The 15,522-nt window shown below is 43.1% G+C and overlaps 1 protein-coding gene across 1 annotated transcript in view; it reads right to left on the minus strand.

Moving 5' to 3' along the window:
* The window catches only part of SCARF2 (scavenger receptor class F member 2), an 81,442-nt gene that overhangs the window by 58,421 nt on the left and 7,499 nt on the right, over positions 1-15,522 (minus strand). The gene's annotated exons all lie outside the window — the stretch shown is intronic.

Below are 15,522 nucleotides of genomic sequence, written 5' to 3' on the forward strand. Positions count from 1 at the left end.
TAGATTTTAGGGGTCTTTGTCTTCCTAATCTCATCAGCTTCTAGCTTCCTGGATCCCACCTTTCTGAACAAGATTGTCAAATCTGCATTTCTACAGACCTACCTAGGGGAGAGAGGCTGGGCCTGGTTTCTGTCTTTTAGGGTTTTCTTTCTCCATTACTGTATTCCTTGGAGAAATATAATATTCTGCTTTTTAATATTCCCCAAAATATTTCTTTCTCTGGGGGGGGGGTGCTGTCCTCCCACACCCCCTTCCCAAGAACGCCAATCTATCTACAAATAACATAGGGATTATTTTTCCAGGTTAGCTGCAAAGTCACCAAGTAGTAGATTTACATTCTAAAGAAGATTCGAAGCAAGAGGATTCTGGGATTCTGAACTTTCTTACTGACACGTTCAGATCATGAGTGAGAAGACAATGGCTACAAAGCGACACACAGATCCCACAGCCTTTTGTTGTGATCTTCCTAGCAACCCTGAAGGCAACTTTATCTCTGCTTTGGGTCTCTGCTCTCTGAAGGTGACAAACACATAAAAACGATGGCTTATACCAAAATAAGCAAAGCCCAGTTGTGAAAATAAAACCCACAGCAACATGACTAAAGCCAAGGGAAAACTTCCAACTGCAAACCCTTTGCATCAGCTCCCTGATGGCTGCATCTGATCATTAACGATCAGCTGCAATCACCCATCTCTAATTTGATAATACACATTTAAACCAGAGCATCTGAAGCCTGGAAGTGGCCCTGGAGGTCTTCTAGTCTAACCCCTGACCAAGAAAGAGTCCTTATGCCATCCCAGACAAATGGTTGTCCAATCTTTTCTTGAGAACACAGCAATGAAGCACCCACATCTCCAGAAGGCAAGCTAACCTAGGCAGTCCTTAACTTACAATCATCAATTGAATAACTGCTTCAAGTTAGCACTGAAAAAAGTGACTCATGATGGGTCTGATGACTTGTGACTGTTGTGGCATCCCCACAATCATGGGATCAGAATTCGGCTGTTTGGCAACTGAGACATTATTTATGATGGTTGCAGCATCCCAGGATCACATGGGCGTCATCAGTGACCTTCCCAGCCAGCTTCTGACACACAAAGTCAAGGGAGGAAGCCCTTAATGACTGAGTGATTCACTTAACAACTGCAGTGATTCATTTTACAACAAAAGATATGAAATTGAGGGCAGGGCAAGAAACAAGGGATGGAAACTAATCAAGGAGAGAAGCAACCTGGAATTAAGGAGAAACTTCCTAACAGTGAGGACAATTAACCAATGGAACAGCTTTGCCTCCAGAGGTTGTGGGTGCCCCATCACTTTTAAGAAGAGACTGGACAGCCGCTCGTCTGAAATGGTATAGGCTCTTCTGCTTGAGCAGGGGGTTGGACTAGAAGACCTCCAAGGTCCCTTCCAGCTGCTATTCCATCCAATCCAATCCCATCCCGTCCTATTCCAGCACTACTCACTCTGAACAAGGCATCCCAATGGACTCAGGTTCTTTTCGGATGAATGGGAATGTGAGAGACTAGAGCTGCTGCGGAGCACAGAGAGACAATGCAGGAAGAAAGGAAGGAGATTCACACGGGTCTTTTGCCACTTAAATGGATGCAGGAAAACTGCATTCTGCCCAAACGAATTTCCCTCGGAAGGAGACTCTAAAATCAAATTGTCTTTGCTGTCAGACTAAGTAGTAAAAATGGACAGAGGACAAACGCAGGCGAATTCTTTTTGCAGGGTCTTGAAAATAAATGTCGAACTCTGATTTGGAAAGCAGTTGCTTCTAAAAACAGCTGACAGCCCAAACCTCTTCTCCCTCAGCTGGCTGCGCATAGACAGGAGGACAGACGGAGACTTACTAAAAATGCCAAAGCACTGACCATTTCCTAACAGCGTGGAGTTTCAGGATGCGAGGGAAAGAATGAGCTTAATCGGCAACTGCTGGGGTTGATCTCGGAACTTCTATTTATCTATTTATTTATTTATTTATTTATTTATTTATTTTATTATATTTGTATACCGCCCTTCTCCCGAAGGATTCAGGGCAGTGAACGGGGCACATATAAAAATACAGAGTACAAAAATTAAAAAAGAATTAAATAGGAGCCCGAGCTAAAACAATAGAATAATATAAAAATCCACAATAAAAACCCCAGCACATCCCCCATCAGGCCAGGCCGGCTTGTTCAAATAGATGGGTCTTCAGACCGCATCGGAAGGAGCGAAGGTCAGGCACCGTCCAGAGCTCAACCGGCAACTGATTCCATAAGTCCGGGGCGCCCACAGAGAAGGCCCTCCCCCTGGGGGCCACCAGCCGACATTCTCTGACCGGAGGCACCCTGAGGAGGCCCTCTCTGTGGGAACGCACAGGGCAATTCATTGTATGCAATTCATACAATAATAATAATAATAATAATAATAATAATAATAATAATAATAATAATAATAATAATAATAATAAGTCCCTTTCTTTGAACTCATCTCGTGCTGGCCTCAGGGACTCAGCCACGGAAGATGGAACGGGTGGCTCTTGCCTTCTTCCTGATCCACCTTGCACACTTTGCTGGCCAGGTACATTCACAGCCCCTGCCACCTGTTCCAAAATCAGAAGACCTTTTTCTGTGGCACGGCCATCTGGGAGTCTGGTTTTGCAGGGGTATTGCGGAAAGCGGTGGCGTTTTCAGACTTGGCGGGGATGGAGAATCCCCAAGCCTGGTCCATCCACCTTCTGTGCTCTCAATAGGACCAGACTTCCTGGGCTCTTTATACCAACTGAGGGCAGCTGACCAGGTTTCGGTCCGTTGATGACATGCTACATTTGGGACTGACCCTCGAAGGAACTGGAAACTGTGGCTTGTGCAGAACAGTTGGGCTGCTTTTAGCAGGTACAGGCAGTTCATTTAGTGACCATTCAGAGTTACAACGGCAGTGAAAAAAGTGACTTATGATCGCTTTTCACACTTACGACCGTTGCAGCATCCCCATGGTCATGTGATCAGAATTCAGATGCTTGCCAAGTGGTTCATATTTATGACAGCCGCAGCGTCCCGGGGTCCTGGGGTCTCCTTTTGCAAAGTGTTCCAGTATCTGAGGGGCTGCCCCAAGGCAGGGGAGGCCAGGTTGTTCACCAAAGCACCAGAAGGCAGGACGAGAAAAAATGGTTGGTGTTATATAGTGGGTTCTTTGCCTGATTAATCTTAATTTAATTTAATTTTATTAGATTTATATACCGCCCTTTCCCGAAGGACCCAGGGCGGTTTACAGGGCATTTTAAAATCACACCAATACAAAATGCAAAACTTAAAAGACAATTAAAAAGATTAAATTATCCCTGAAAATAAAAACCCTAGTTAAAAATTCTCAGCCTGGGCCGGAGAGCTTGACGAGACGAGGCGAGTGAGTTCAGCAAGAATCATTCTTTATTTGCTTACAGGAACTGAACTGAGCAACAGGGCTGCGAATGCAGCCATTTATACTCTGGCCTCTAGGTGGTGGCCAATAGGTTTAAAGCAACCTATTGCTGCCCTAGAAGCAGCCAATGGTGGCGCTGGAGACGGGTTGTCTGAGGAGCTGGGAGTCGTTAGCCAGCTTCCCTGCTTAAACAACCTTCCAGCAATTAACCCCAGGTGATACTCTTTAGTAAGACAAAACCCAATATGTTACAGTTGGAAACTGATCAAAGAGAGAAACAACCTGGAATTGAGAAGCTTGCTAACAGGGAGCACAATTAACCTGTGGAACAGCTTGCCTCCAGAAATCATGGGCGCTGCATCATTGGAGGTTTTTAAGAAGAGACTGGACAGTCACCTGTCTGAGATGGTATAGGACAGGTTCTCCAGCTTGAGCAGGGGGCTGGACTAGAAGACCTCCAAGGTCCCATTCTATTCTATTCTATTCTATTCTATTCTATTCTATTCTATTCTATTCTATTCTATTCTATTCTATTCTATTCTATTCTATTCTATTCTATTCTATTCTACTCTATTATTCTATTCCGTTCCGTTCCGTTCCGTTCCATTCCTCTATTCTATTCTATTCTATTCTATTCTATTCTATTCTATTCTATTCTATTCTATTCTATTCTATTCTATTCTATTCTATTCTATTCTATTGTGGCAAAAAAAGAAAGATTGTAACTGTAACACAACAACTGCCTTGCTTAGCAATCAAAATTCCAGATCACATAAGTTGCATCTGTACCCCTCCAATTGCAAGCCAGCCCAGCTTTTAGAACGCTGCTTCCTCCACTGGAGTCCAGATTGGTTTAGAGGATGCTCTGCAAATCTAGAGTGATATCCTGGCGTCCAATTAGGACTCGGGAGACCACACAATCCAGGAAATGAGTTTGGAGAAGTGATTCTTTTCAGATTTGGGGATCTGGCTTCATTTTACCTCCATCTGCTCCTTTGACTGCCTCGAGAGAAAAAGAAACAGACCAATAAGAATAAATGCCCTGTTGCGAGACATGGAATTTCACCTGAGGGAGAATGGACTTGGTTTCAGATGAGCAATAAAAACGTTTTATTCCGTGTAGTTTTTAATTTAAAAAAATGCAGGCTGGGGGTTTTGATCTGGCGTTTTTTGGATTCCGAATAGCTCTGTTCTTAATCTAGCTTCACCATCCCCAAGAAAGGGCTCTTCAGAGGAGGCCTGTTAAATATTCTGACTGATAAAAGAAATGGTAAAAATAGAACCAGCCCGTCAACGGCCATTGAAAGAGTCTCCTCCAATCTGGGAGCCAGAACACGGTTTCCACCCACCCCAATCATCAGGGCAGACCACACTGGTGGAATCCCCTGTCCCCAGAGGGGATCCCATTGGGGAAGACTGACCTACTGCAATGATCAAGGAGGTGACCTGCTGCAGGAGGTGAGCAAAACCATCTTTGAACCATGCCCTGTGGTCCCAAAGTCTATGGACTGATTTCTTTGCACAGTTGAGCCTGACCCTTGGATTGCACGGGGTGCCCTGGTGGCAACAGAGCCTGGCTGGATCTCCGGCCAGTGGAGGGGAGGGGCAGGTGTCCCTCCTATCATGGCTTAGCTCCTTGCTACCTCCCCCCCCAAAGGAGCTTGAGAACAATCCCCTGGGTAGCCTCAAGAGATGATCTTCTCATATTTTTGTAATTTCCTTTTAAATGGGTTTTCACTTAGTAGTTCCATTCATTTCATTTACTCTTCTCAGCTGCAACAACAAGCAACAAAGAACAATGAAAACCCAAATAAGCTACAAATACAACAACGTTGGAAAGCAGATCAAAGGAAGAAAGTTAAGTAAAACGCAACGATCCACGGATACGATCGGCTGCTAGCCCAATACATTTTCTCACGCAGTAGTCGATGCCCCCCAGACTTTCTGTGGCAAATCGGAAATGTGAAAAGTAAGCCAAGTGAAGGGTGGGGCTCACACCTTCACAAATGACTGCATGCTGGCACAGGCAGGCACACCACAAAAGCAGGGGGGCCCCGGGGAATCATCCAAGGCAGGGGGCTGTGGGCACACTGATGCCCCTAACACCACAATGGAGATACTGGCAGTGATGCTTAAAGTGCTGAGTGCCGTGCCATGAATTTCTCCAGGAAGTGTGCGGGGCAGGCTTATCCGTCATCCAAAGCCAGGTGAGCAAATGGCCTCCACACAAAGTAAGACACCCCACCATTTCAGCCAATCAACTCCTGCGGCCCCTTTATGCATCTCCATTGTTCACAGGAAAGCCATCATCTGCACCTGAAGGGGAGTAGAAATCTGGGACAGTTTCTTCTGAATCAGAGTAGAGCTGGAAGGGACCTTGGAGGTCTTCTAGTCCAGCCCCCTGCTCAAGCAGGAGATCCTATATTAGGTTGACCCTCCTCTTCTTTGTGGCAGCCCCTCAAATACAGGAATACCGATATCATCCCCCCACCAAGTCCTTCTTTTCTCTAGACTATGCCAAAACCAATTCCTGCAGCCGTTCTTCATATGTTTTTGTCTCCAGGCCTTTAATCATCTTAGTTGCTTTTCTCTGCACTTTTCCCCCAAGTCTCAACATCTTTTTTGTAAAGCAGTGACCAAAACGGGTTGCTTCTGGGTAAGACCCTTAGGAACAAAATTCAAATGGGTGCCGTATTTGATTTCCTGGTTTGTCCTGTCTATGGCCTCTCCATCCCCTGCCTGCCTGCACATGTCCGAGGCTGCCAGCCCAAACTGCCTCTCTCGTTCCGGCTTCTGCCCACTTTCTGACCGTCTGCCACCCCCACCATGGTTTTCCTGGGAGAGAGAAAAGGAAGCGGTGCTCAGCTGCTTCCCCTTCTATGTGGGAGAAAGTAGAAGTATTCTCTGCCTCTGTGAAGGAGGAGGAAGAATGTCCTAAGATTCTGAGAGAAGATTTACTTTTGAGTAGTTTCTTAGTTCATGTAAAATCGACAACAGCACGTTAAGCAGCCCTCTCAAACGCTGTATTTTCACCCGTACATTTGCTGTCTTGAATGAAAACTATTGTCCTCTTTAAGAGCTTTTAAGATGGGACCACGGAAAAGGTCTCTGTTTTTCTACCTTACTTTCAGATGCCCGAAATTTTCTTTTTTTCTTTCTCTGGGGAAGGTTCTCCTTTGACAGAGATTGAAATAATTAGAGCAAAGTTTTTACATTTCTTTTCCACAGGGAGTTACCCAAACTCAGACAACTGCACACAGCAGCAGGTCACATTAAAGACACTCACAAGTCAAATAAACAAACAAACAAAATGAGAGAACTCGTCCCTACATTTAGTAGTTTAGCTTATTGTATATAGTATGGTGAAAATCTATGTTGTTGCTAACAGTCAACTTAATGGCCACATAATCAACCAATCAACCACACTTCAGTCCAACAGTTCAGATCCTCATGTGCTCCCTTTTTATTCTTTTCAGAAGCTAAGAATGACAACAACAACATCATCTGGCTGACTGTGTGATGAACAACAACGACAACAATAATAATGATCTGCCTATCCCAGGTCCTTGGTAAGGACTCAGTACTAGACAAAAATGCCAAACCCAGTCTGAGCATCTGGCTGACTGTGTGATGATGATGATTGTTGTGGTTGTTGTTGTTGTTGTTATTGATCATCGCACAGTCAGCCAGATGTTCAGACTGGATTTGGCATTTTTGTTTACCTATTGAGTCCTTACCAAGGACCTGGGATAGGCAGATGTGGATGTTTGATGGTATTACAGATATCGCCACAGGATGGAAGCAGTTCCTAGTAAGGCCGCCTTTTGCAATTAACTAATGGTGAATTTGTCAATGCCAATGGTGTTCACGTGGTGCTCCAGTTGTTTTGAGATTGCACCCAAGATGCCTATTACTATTCGTACCACCCTTGCTTGCCTTTGCCACAGTCTTTCTATTTCTATTTGTAGGTCTTTGTATTTTGTTATCTTCTCCAGTTCTTTCTCATTATTCTGCTGTCTCCAGGCACTGCCATGTCCACCATCCAGACATTTTTGTCTTTCTTATCGACAATTGTTAAGTCCGGGGTGTTATGTTGCAGGTGCTTGTCTGTTTGAATTCTGAAGTCCCAGAGCAGTTTAACTTTATCATTTTCTATGACTTTCTCTATTTTATGATCCCACCTGTTCTTGCTTACAGGCAAATGATATTTCTTGCAGATCTTCCAATGCACCATTGTTGCTACTTTGTCATGCCGCTGCTTGTAGTCAGACTGTGCGATCTTCTTGCAGCAGCTTACCAGGTGGTCCACTGTTTCTTCAGCTTCTTTGCATAAGGTGGCTGTCTTCTCAATTTTGACTTTGTATGCATTTGTTCTTAAGGCTTGGTCTTGTGCAGCCAGAATTAGTCCCTCCGTCTCTTTCTTCAACTTTCCTGCTCTTAGCCATTGCCAGGTCTTGTTATTATCGGCTTTCCCAGCTATTTTTATAAATGTACTGGCCATGTAGTGCTTTGTCTTCCCATGCCTCTATTCTGTTCTTCATTTGGTCTTTCTTGTAGGCGAGTTTGGTCTCTCCAGTAGTCTGTAAGCCCTCCTGATATACTAATTTCAGTGCATCTTCATCATTGTCCTTCAGATATTCTTCCAAAGCCATTTTTTCTTCTTCAACCATCTGATGTACTTGCAGCATTCCCTGCCCACCTATTTGCCTTGGTAGATAGAGTCTGTCAATGTCACTGCGTGGATGAAGGGCATGATTCATTGTCATTATTTTTCTGGTCTTCCTATCCATTGCTTTTAGTTCTGCTTGAGTCCAGTCCGCTATTCCAGCTGTGTATCTAATGACTGGAATTGCCCAGGTGTTGATTGCCTTCACAGTATTTCCTCCATTGAGTTTGGATCTTCTTCATTCTCTTGATGTATTCACCTCTAATCTTTTCCTTGACTTCAGTGTGCTTGATGTTATCAGCTTGAAGGATACCCAAGTATTTGTAGTAATTTATTTTATTTATTTTATTTTAATTCCATTTATATCCCGCCCTTCTCCGAAGACTCAGGGCGGCTTACACTCTAAGCACAAACCAATGTGCTTAGCAATAGCCTTCATTCTATGTATATGCCTGCTTATTAGGGCTTTCGCCCCCCCCCCAAGCGGCATTATTACAAAGTCAGCTTATTGCCCCCAACAATCTGGGTCCTCATTTTACCTACCTCAGAAGGATGGAAGGCTGAGTCAACCTTGAGCCTGGTGGGACTCGAACCTGCACTAATTGCAGGCAGTTGGTGTTATTTAAGGAGGCATTAGCCCACTGCTCCACCAAGGCTCTTCCTCATCCGGACTTTTAATGTTATTTTTGTGGGGCATCTTGATTCCTTCAGTTTTCACTATTTTTCCTTGTTTGAGAGTAAGTGTGGCACGTTTGTCCAAGCCAAACTCCACTGCAATATCTTGGCTATATATACGGACAGGGTTCAGCAGCAATTCTATTTCAGATGATTTTTTTCCATACAGCTTCAGATCATCCATGTAAAGAGAGGTGGGATAGTCTGGCAGATGTTTTTGATGTTTGATAGCCATGTCCTGAGTTAGTCAGTATTGTTGACAGAGGAAACAGTGCAATAACAAATAGTAGTGGTGATAATGAATCTGCTTGAAATATTCCTTTCTTGATATTAACCTCACCCAGTCTTTCACCATTGACCTGCAAATGGTGTCTTCCACTGTGCCATCGATCTTTGCACAAATTTTCTGATATTTCTACTGACTCCTGTTATTTCTAGGCACTTGATTATCCAGTCATGTGGCAGAGAGTCAAATGCCTTTTTGTAGTCAATCCATTCCACATTCAGGTTGGTCTTCCTTTTCTTGCAGTTTTCCAAGATCATTTTGTCTATTAGGAGTTGATCTTTTGTTCCTCTGCTATTGGGGCGGTTTCCTTTCTGCTCGGGTGGAAAAAGACTGTTTTCAACTAGATGCTCTTGTACTGCATCAGCTACCACGCCAGTTAGCAATTTGAAAGTTGTTGGTAAGCAGGTAATTGGCCTGTAGTTGCCTGGTGTTGCCCCTTTTGCTGAATTTTTCATTGTTAGGTAGGTTTTTCCAGTTGTTAGCCACTTTTCAATTTCTCCTCCTTGTAGTATATTGTTGAACTGCTCGGCAATGAGTGGGTATATAACAGTTAATGTTTCAACCAAAACCCATGCAGTTCGTCTTCACCTGGTGCTGACCAATTTTTGATCTTCCTTGCTCTTTTTTCTACCATTTTTGTTGTTATTACTAGTTCTTTCATTTCAATTTCTGTTTTATTTGCATCCACCTCTTTTAACCAAGCCTCATCCTTGTTGTGTTTCTTTGGGTTATCCCCAGTGCTTTTTTTCTAAAAAAAAAAGGTGCCAGAACTCAGAGGTGGTGTCACTGGGAGCGATGCCAGTGTCTGTAAGAACCCTCTCTTGCTACGGCATCGCCACCCTTCCTTTGCACCCCCGCCCCTGCGGCTTGGAGCCACAGGCCGTGGGGATTCCCCTCCCCACAGCCGCCGCGGGGATTCCCCTCCCTGCAGTTGCCACGCCGTGGCCTGTGCTGAGCCCCCACCTGGAGCTGCTCCGAACCCCGACCCAGAGCTGTGTTCCTCGTGGTAGCGGTCTCCGGTGCTGAACAGCTGACGGCCTCCGGCACAGTCCCTGACACCAGCTGAAGATGCCCCGGCTGTGGAGCACTGTGTCAGACTGCCCGGCGTATCTGGCACCAAACAGCTGATGGCCTCCAGCCCTGACACTCGTTCACTTACTGCCCCGTCGCTTCCAAACCCAGTAAGTGAGCGAGTGAGCAAGTGGCATTTGGAAGCGTTTAGAAGTGACGGGGCAGTAAGTGAGTGAGTGAATGAGCAAATGGCATTTGGAAGCATTTGGAAGCATTTGGAAGCGATGGGGCAGTAAGTGAATGAGCAAATGGCATTTAGAAGCATCGGGGGAGTGAGTGTGTGAACGAGCAAATGGTGCTTGGAAGTGTCGGCGCAGTAAGTGAGCGAGTGAGCAAGAGACCTTTGAAAGAGACGGAGCGAGTGGGGGAGAGACTGAACGAGGTGTCTTTGAAAGAGATGGAGGAGTGAGTGAGAATGACTGGAGGCTTTTGTGAGCAAAGTGTGAGTGACTGGGGGGGGGCTTTTGCGAGCGAAGGGTGAGAGATAAAGTGAAAAGTGAGGGGAAGAAGGAAAAAAGAAAAGGCACTGACTTCTGACTTCCTCTGTTGCAGAAGGAAGCATTAACATTGAACCTCAACTTTTTACTTTTCTATAACATTATAAACTAGCCATTTCTATAACAATACATGAATCTAACCAATAAAACCCAAAATACCCCCCCTTTTTTTAGTCATCAAGTTTTTGACACCTTGTTAAGCACTGGTGGTACTTGAATATTGTCATGTCCTAAAAGTGGTACAATTTCTGAAAAGGTTGAAAAGCCCTGATGTAAATGCAGCCTAAATTGTTTATTGCATCCTATTTGCAAATAATATCTTACTTACCTAGTTGAGATAGGGTAGTTGGGCAGCAGGGAGGGGTGCAAAGTTCTTGCCTTCGCTGCAGAAAACTTGCCTATGCAACGTTTGCCGCCCGGGTCTTTGGGCGCGCTCAACAGCAATTCCTATTGGCTTTCGAAAGCCAATAGGCCAGGGGTAGGCAACCTTGGCTCTTTTATGACTTGTGGACTTTTGAAAGCCAATAGAGGGAGCAGCACAGCTTGTGCAAAAGCTTTTTTTTTTCTTCAAAAAAAAAAGGTGCCGGAACGCCGTTCTGAGCGTTCTATGAGAAAAAAAACCCTGGTTATCCCATATCTGCTTCCACAACTGCACTGTTTCTTCCTTGTCAGGTACTGACTGATTCATTGCAGTTTCTCCATTGATGGATTGGTAGAAACGTTTCTGATTGGATTGAAATTGGAGGTTCTGCCTATAATTTGCAATTCGAGCTTCGTATCTACTGATTTTCCTGGCTATAGCTGTTATTTGCTGCTTTATTATTTCCAGTCCTTCCTTGATCTTCCTTGTTTCTAAGTGGTATTTCTTGATTAGGTATTCTTTGGTCTTCTTGTCCTTCAGCTTCTTTTCTTTCATCTGTTCTAGCTTACTTGCGTGTGATCTTAACTTGCTGATCTTATTTTCTAGTCTAACCTTCCATTTTTGTGGTGCACTGTTTGTTTGTTTTTCTTCTTTGTTGATTTTGCATCCCAGGTATTCAGTTATAACTGCAGCTGTGCTGTACCTTAGTTGGTTTGTTTCTTGCAGTGAATTGGTGCTTATACTTGATATTGCAGTATTTGCATCTTTTTTTTAATTCAAGTTTTATTGGTTTTTCAATATTTACTTATACATGTATTTGTGAAGCAATATAGTGGTTGGGTAGTGAAAAGTAACAAATAACAAGTTGTTTGTAGATAGTTCAGGTTGCATCAATAAAGATTCCCTCTCTGATTCCCTTAGTTTTCACATAGTCAAAGTGATCAAGTTAGTACATTTCTAGATGTGACCTAATCAATTAAGAAAGTTTTCAATGTAATTAGACTAATAGATATCAAAATCCTGTTTTTAAGTTTTACTTAATTGCAATAAAATACTCTAAAGTGGCCTATAATATACAGAAGAAAGCTTACTTTTTGGGTAACCTACAATTCCCTATTTCAGTAAAGAATAATTCTCTTGTCTACAAAACTTACATTGTTCATTACAAATCATTCTTATGATTTAACAGTAAATTCTCGTTTTCATCTTAACAAATCACCAATTGTTAGAAAAGATTTTTTGTCTTAACCATTCAACACTTATTAAAATGCTATCTTATATTATAAGATTCTAAATTCTATAGTATAATTCAAAGTTTTATTCTAAAAGCTTAATTTTGTTTTCCTTTAAAAATCTAAAACCTAAATATGAAATCAGTTTATATTTTTTAAAGATTCCCCTTAGTCCATCAAAAAAGATTTTTTTAAGTTCTGTCCTTACAAATCCCCCCCAAAAGACAAGTCTAAATCTTTAAATCTCTCGCCTTCCTTTTGTGCCAATCAGACTTCCATCTTAGTGTCTTTAAATTCTCAAATGTGTCTCCCTTTCTTCCTCTACCTCTTATTTGAATCCATGGATACCATCCAAATGACAGTTTTGCCAAGCTGGTGTCCCCTTTATAATCATTAAAATATTGCTTTAATAGCTCAGTTTTTGATGTTTGATGTAATTCTTGTTCCATTTCCATCTGGGTTAGGTAGAACGTAGTAGCTAATGTTGTTATCATTTGATTAGCTGAATCCTCAACATACTGTATTTGAAGGCCTTTGATATCTTCGCTCTTAACGTTGCTTTCTTCGGGTGTTGTTGTTTTTTGAACTGTAAGTTTTATAGTTAAAGTTGGAGTTTTGACTTCAAAGTTCTCTGTAGGCTGTGTTTGTTGCTCTTTGAAGTCTCCTATTTCAGTGTTAATTTCCAGTTCTTCTATTTGTTTTTGGGTTGTCAGTTCATCACTTAAGGTCAAAGTTTGGTCTGATGGCTTTGAGTTGTCAGGTTTATTATGCAATTTGGCTTTAATTTGCTCAGTTATAGCCAAGATTGTGTCCAATATCAATTTGTAGTTAAGTGGTGGGATATAGTCATCCATTTTGTTAGTGTTTACAGCTAAGTCTTCCATGGAGGCTATTTTAATAGAAGTCAGTAATTTTCCACCTCCAATGCTCCTAAAAGTTGTTTTCAGTGCCAGGTGTTCCCACACTTGTCTTTGAAGATAATATCAAGGACAACTCTGTTATTCAGTCAGCTGTCAGAATAAGCAAAAGATTTACTTGCAATTCCAGGTTTAGCCACAGGATGTCATCAGTAACATATAGAATAAGTTGTAAAATTATTTCCCCCCCCAAAAAAAAATAATATAAAGCTTTTATATAATTAGTCCATTCTTTTTTCCTTAGTTCACATCTTAAACAGAAAATAGGGTAGTAGATCCCCACAAAAATATGAGCTTTTTAATAGGTAGGAATGAGATTGCTTAGTTTCTTTGCTTAATCAGATGGTGTTTTTTTCCCTTCGCTTTAAGGCTTAAAATGTTATTCCCCCAAGTATACAAAAGCTGTTTTTTCAAAAAAAAAGTGGGGGGAGAAAATTTTCAGAAAAGTCCCACAGGCAGGCAGTTAGGGGGATAAGAAAGGAAAGGTCTCACCCAAGTCCTCCAGATTGCTTTGTTGTGCTAGATGGTGCTTTGGCTTTCAGCAGGGAACGGCTTAATGATCAGCCATGTTGACGGCCGGTCTCTTCTTCTTTGGGCCAAAAGGAGCTGCTCTGGATTCAAGTGGAGGGCTGCTGCCCTTCTACAATCACAGGAGGGCCACATTGCGGTGGTCGCCCCTCCAGGGTGACTTTCGACCCTTTTCAGGGTCCTCCAATGAAGAAAGATCGGACGGCAGGGAGGGAGCTCTCTCTGTGCATCCGAAAGCGCCGCGCACACAAACCGGAAGCCTGTATTTGCATCTTTTAATTCTTGTGCTAGCTGTTTCTTTGGAACAAGCTTCAATGCAGGCAGCCTTATTCTGTTGTTCTTGTGCTGTTCTAGATGCTCAGTTATTCTTTGTTTCAATTCTTTTATTTCTTTAGTTAGAGGGTTTTGTTCTTCCTGAGGAAGAGGTGCCAGGTTTCCAAATGAGAACAGTTGTATATCTCTGCTGGATTCCTTCACTGCCAACTCCCCCTGGCTTGCCTCTACATTCTGAATTACTTCTGGCAAGGCTTTGATTTCTTTGCCCTGGGTAAACCTTTGCAGTTCATCCAATTCTGTTTCTGTGAATACTTTATTTCGTATTATAAATCGGCGTTGATCTGCTAGTCTCTGTTCTGTTATTTCTGATTCTGGATGTTCTTCTTTCCAGAACTGGTGCATTCATTTTAGATATCCTCTTCTTGTTGGACTTGATCTGTAATAACAGATCATTATTTCTTTGTTTTCAGTCACTGTGTATCTGCCACAGGTAAACACCTTTTCTTCCAGTAGTTCTGCAGCTGCTGGCCCTGGTTGCTCAGCCAACAGTCCTGAGGCCTGTAACCCATTTTTCACCAGATATCCAGGAACTCCAACATCTAGCACAGACCTTGTTAACCCGCGCGACATCCGAGCCCGTATGGCATTCTGAAATTTACGTCTCACCATATTTTTTATGGGAGAGACACTCATTGTCTGACTCCTCTGATGAGACCTGTCCAGTACAGTTGAACCTCTGGCATAGATCTCATCTTCCTCAGAGTTCACAAGCCCCACAACCACGTCAAGGTAGTGCCTCACTGGGGGTTGTTGTTGTTATTATTATTATTATTATTATCCTTGCACCAGACAGTTTCATTAACAAGGCACCTGATAGTGAAAAAGATCTAGGCAAGACCTGTAAGAACAAGCAATGGGTCAAGATCAGGTAACTTGGTCTTTCAGCTAGACTTCTATTTATTTACATCCTGCTCTGTGGTTTTTATAAATAACGAAAATGCCTAATACTCCTTCCTCCTGCTGTTTTCCCCACAACAACCCTGTGAGGTGGAAATGGCCTGAGAAAAAGTCCATAGTCACCCAGCTGGCTTTCTTGGCTAAGGTGGGACTAGAACTTCCCGTCTCCTGATTTCTAACCCTGGTGCCTTCACCGCTACACCAGACTGGCTCTTAGGCATAAAGCTAAGGTACAGATGGTATTGTGCAACAGAGCAGCTTGGACCCATTGCGAGGGCTCTTTTATCTAAACGATGGAGGAAAAGGGGACCATCTTAATGTCCACCTGTCCAGTTATGGTGGCTTTGGGTGCTGGGTGCAAGCGAAGTTGGTTCGTTCCATCTGGAAAAGTTTATTGACAGTTCCCTCCCTTCCATCCAGAACACAGCACATAAGCGATGCTTGAGCAGGGTCCGCAAGATTGTCTGGGACGCTACACACCCTCTTCACGACCTGTTTTCCATGTTACCTTCTGGGAGGGGGGACGGGCTCCGTGGTATCCGAAGCAGAACATCCAGATTCAGTCACAGCTTTGTTCCATACAGTATTAACCTTGTGAACTCTAAAGTGTTCTCCTTCCGTTATGTATTCAGGATGGACAGTGATTCA

This window comes from Vipera berus (assembly GCF_964194415.1).
Source record: "Vipera berus genome assembly, chromosome: 14".
NCBI lineage: Eukaryota > Metazoa > Chordata > Lepidosauria > Squamata > Viperidae > Vipera > Vipera berus.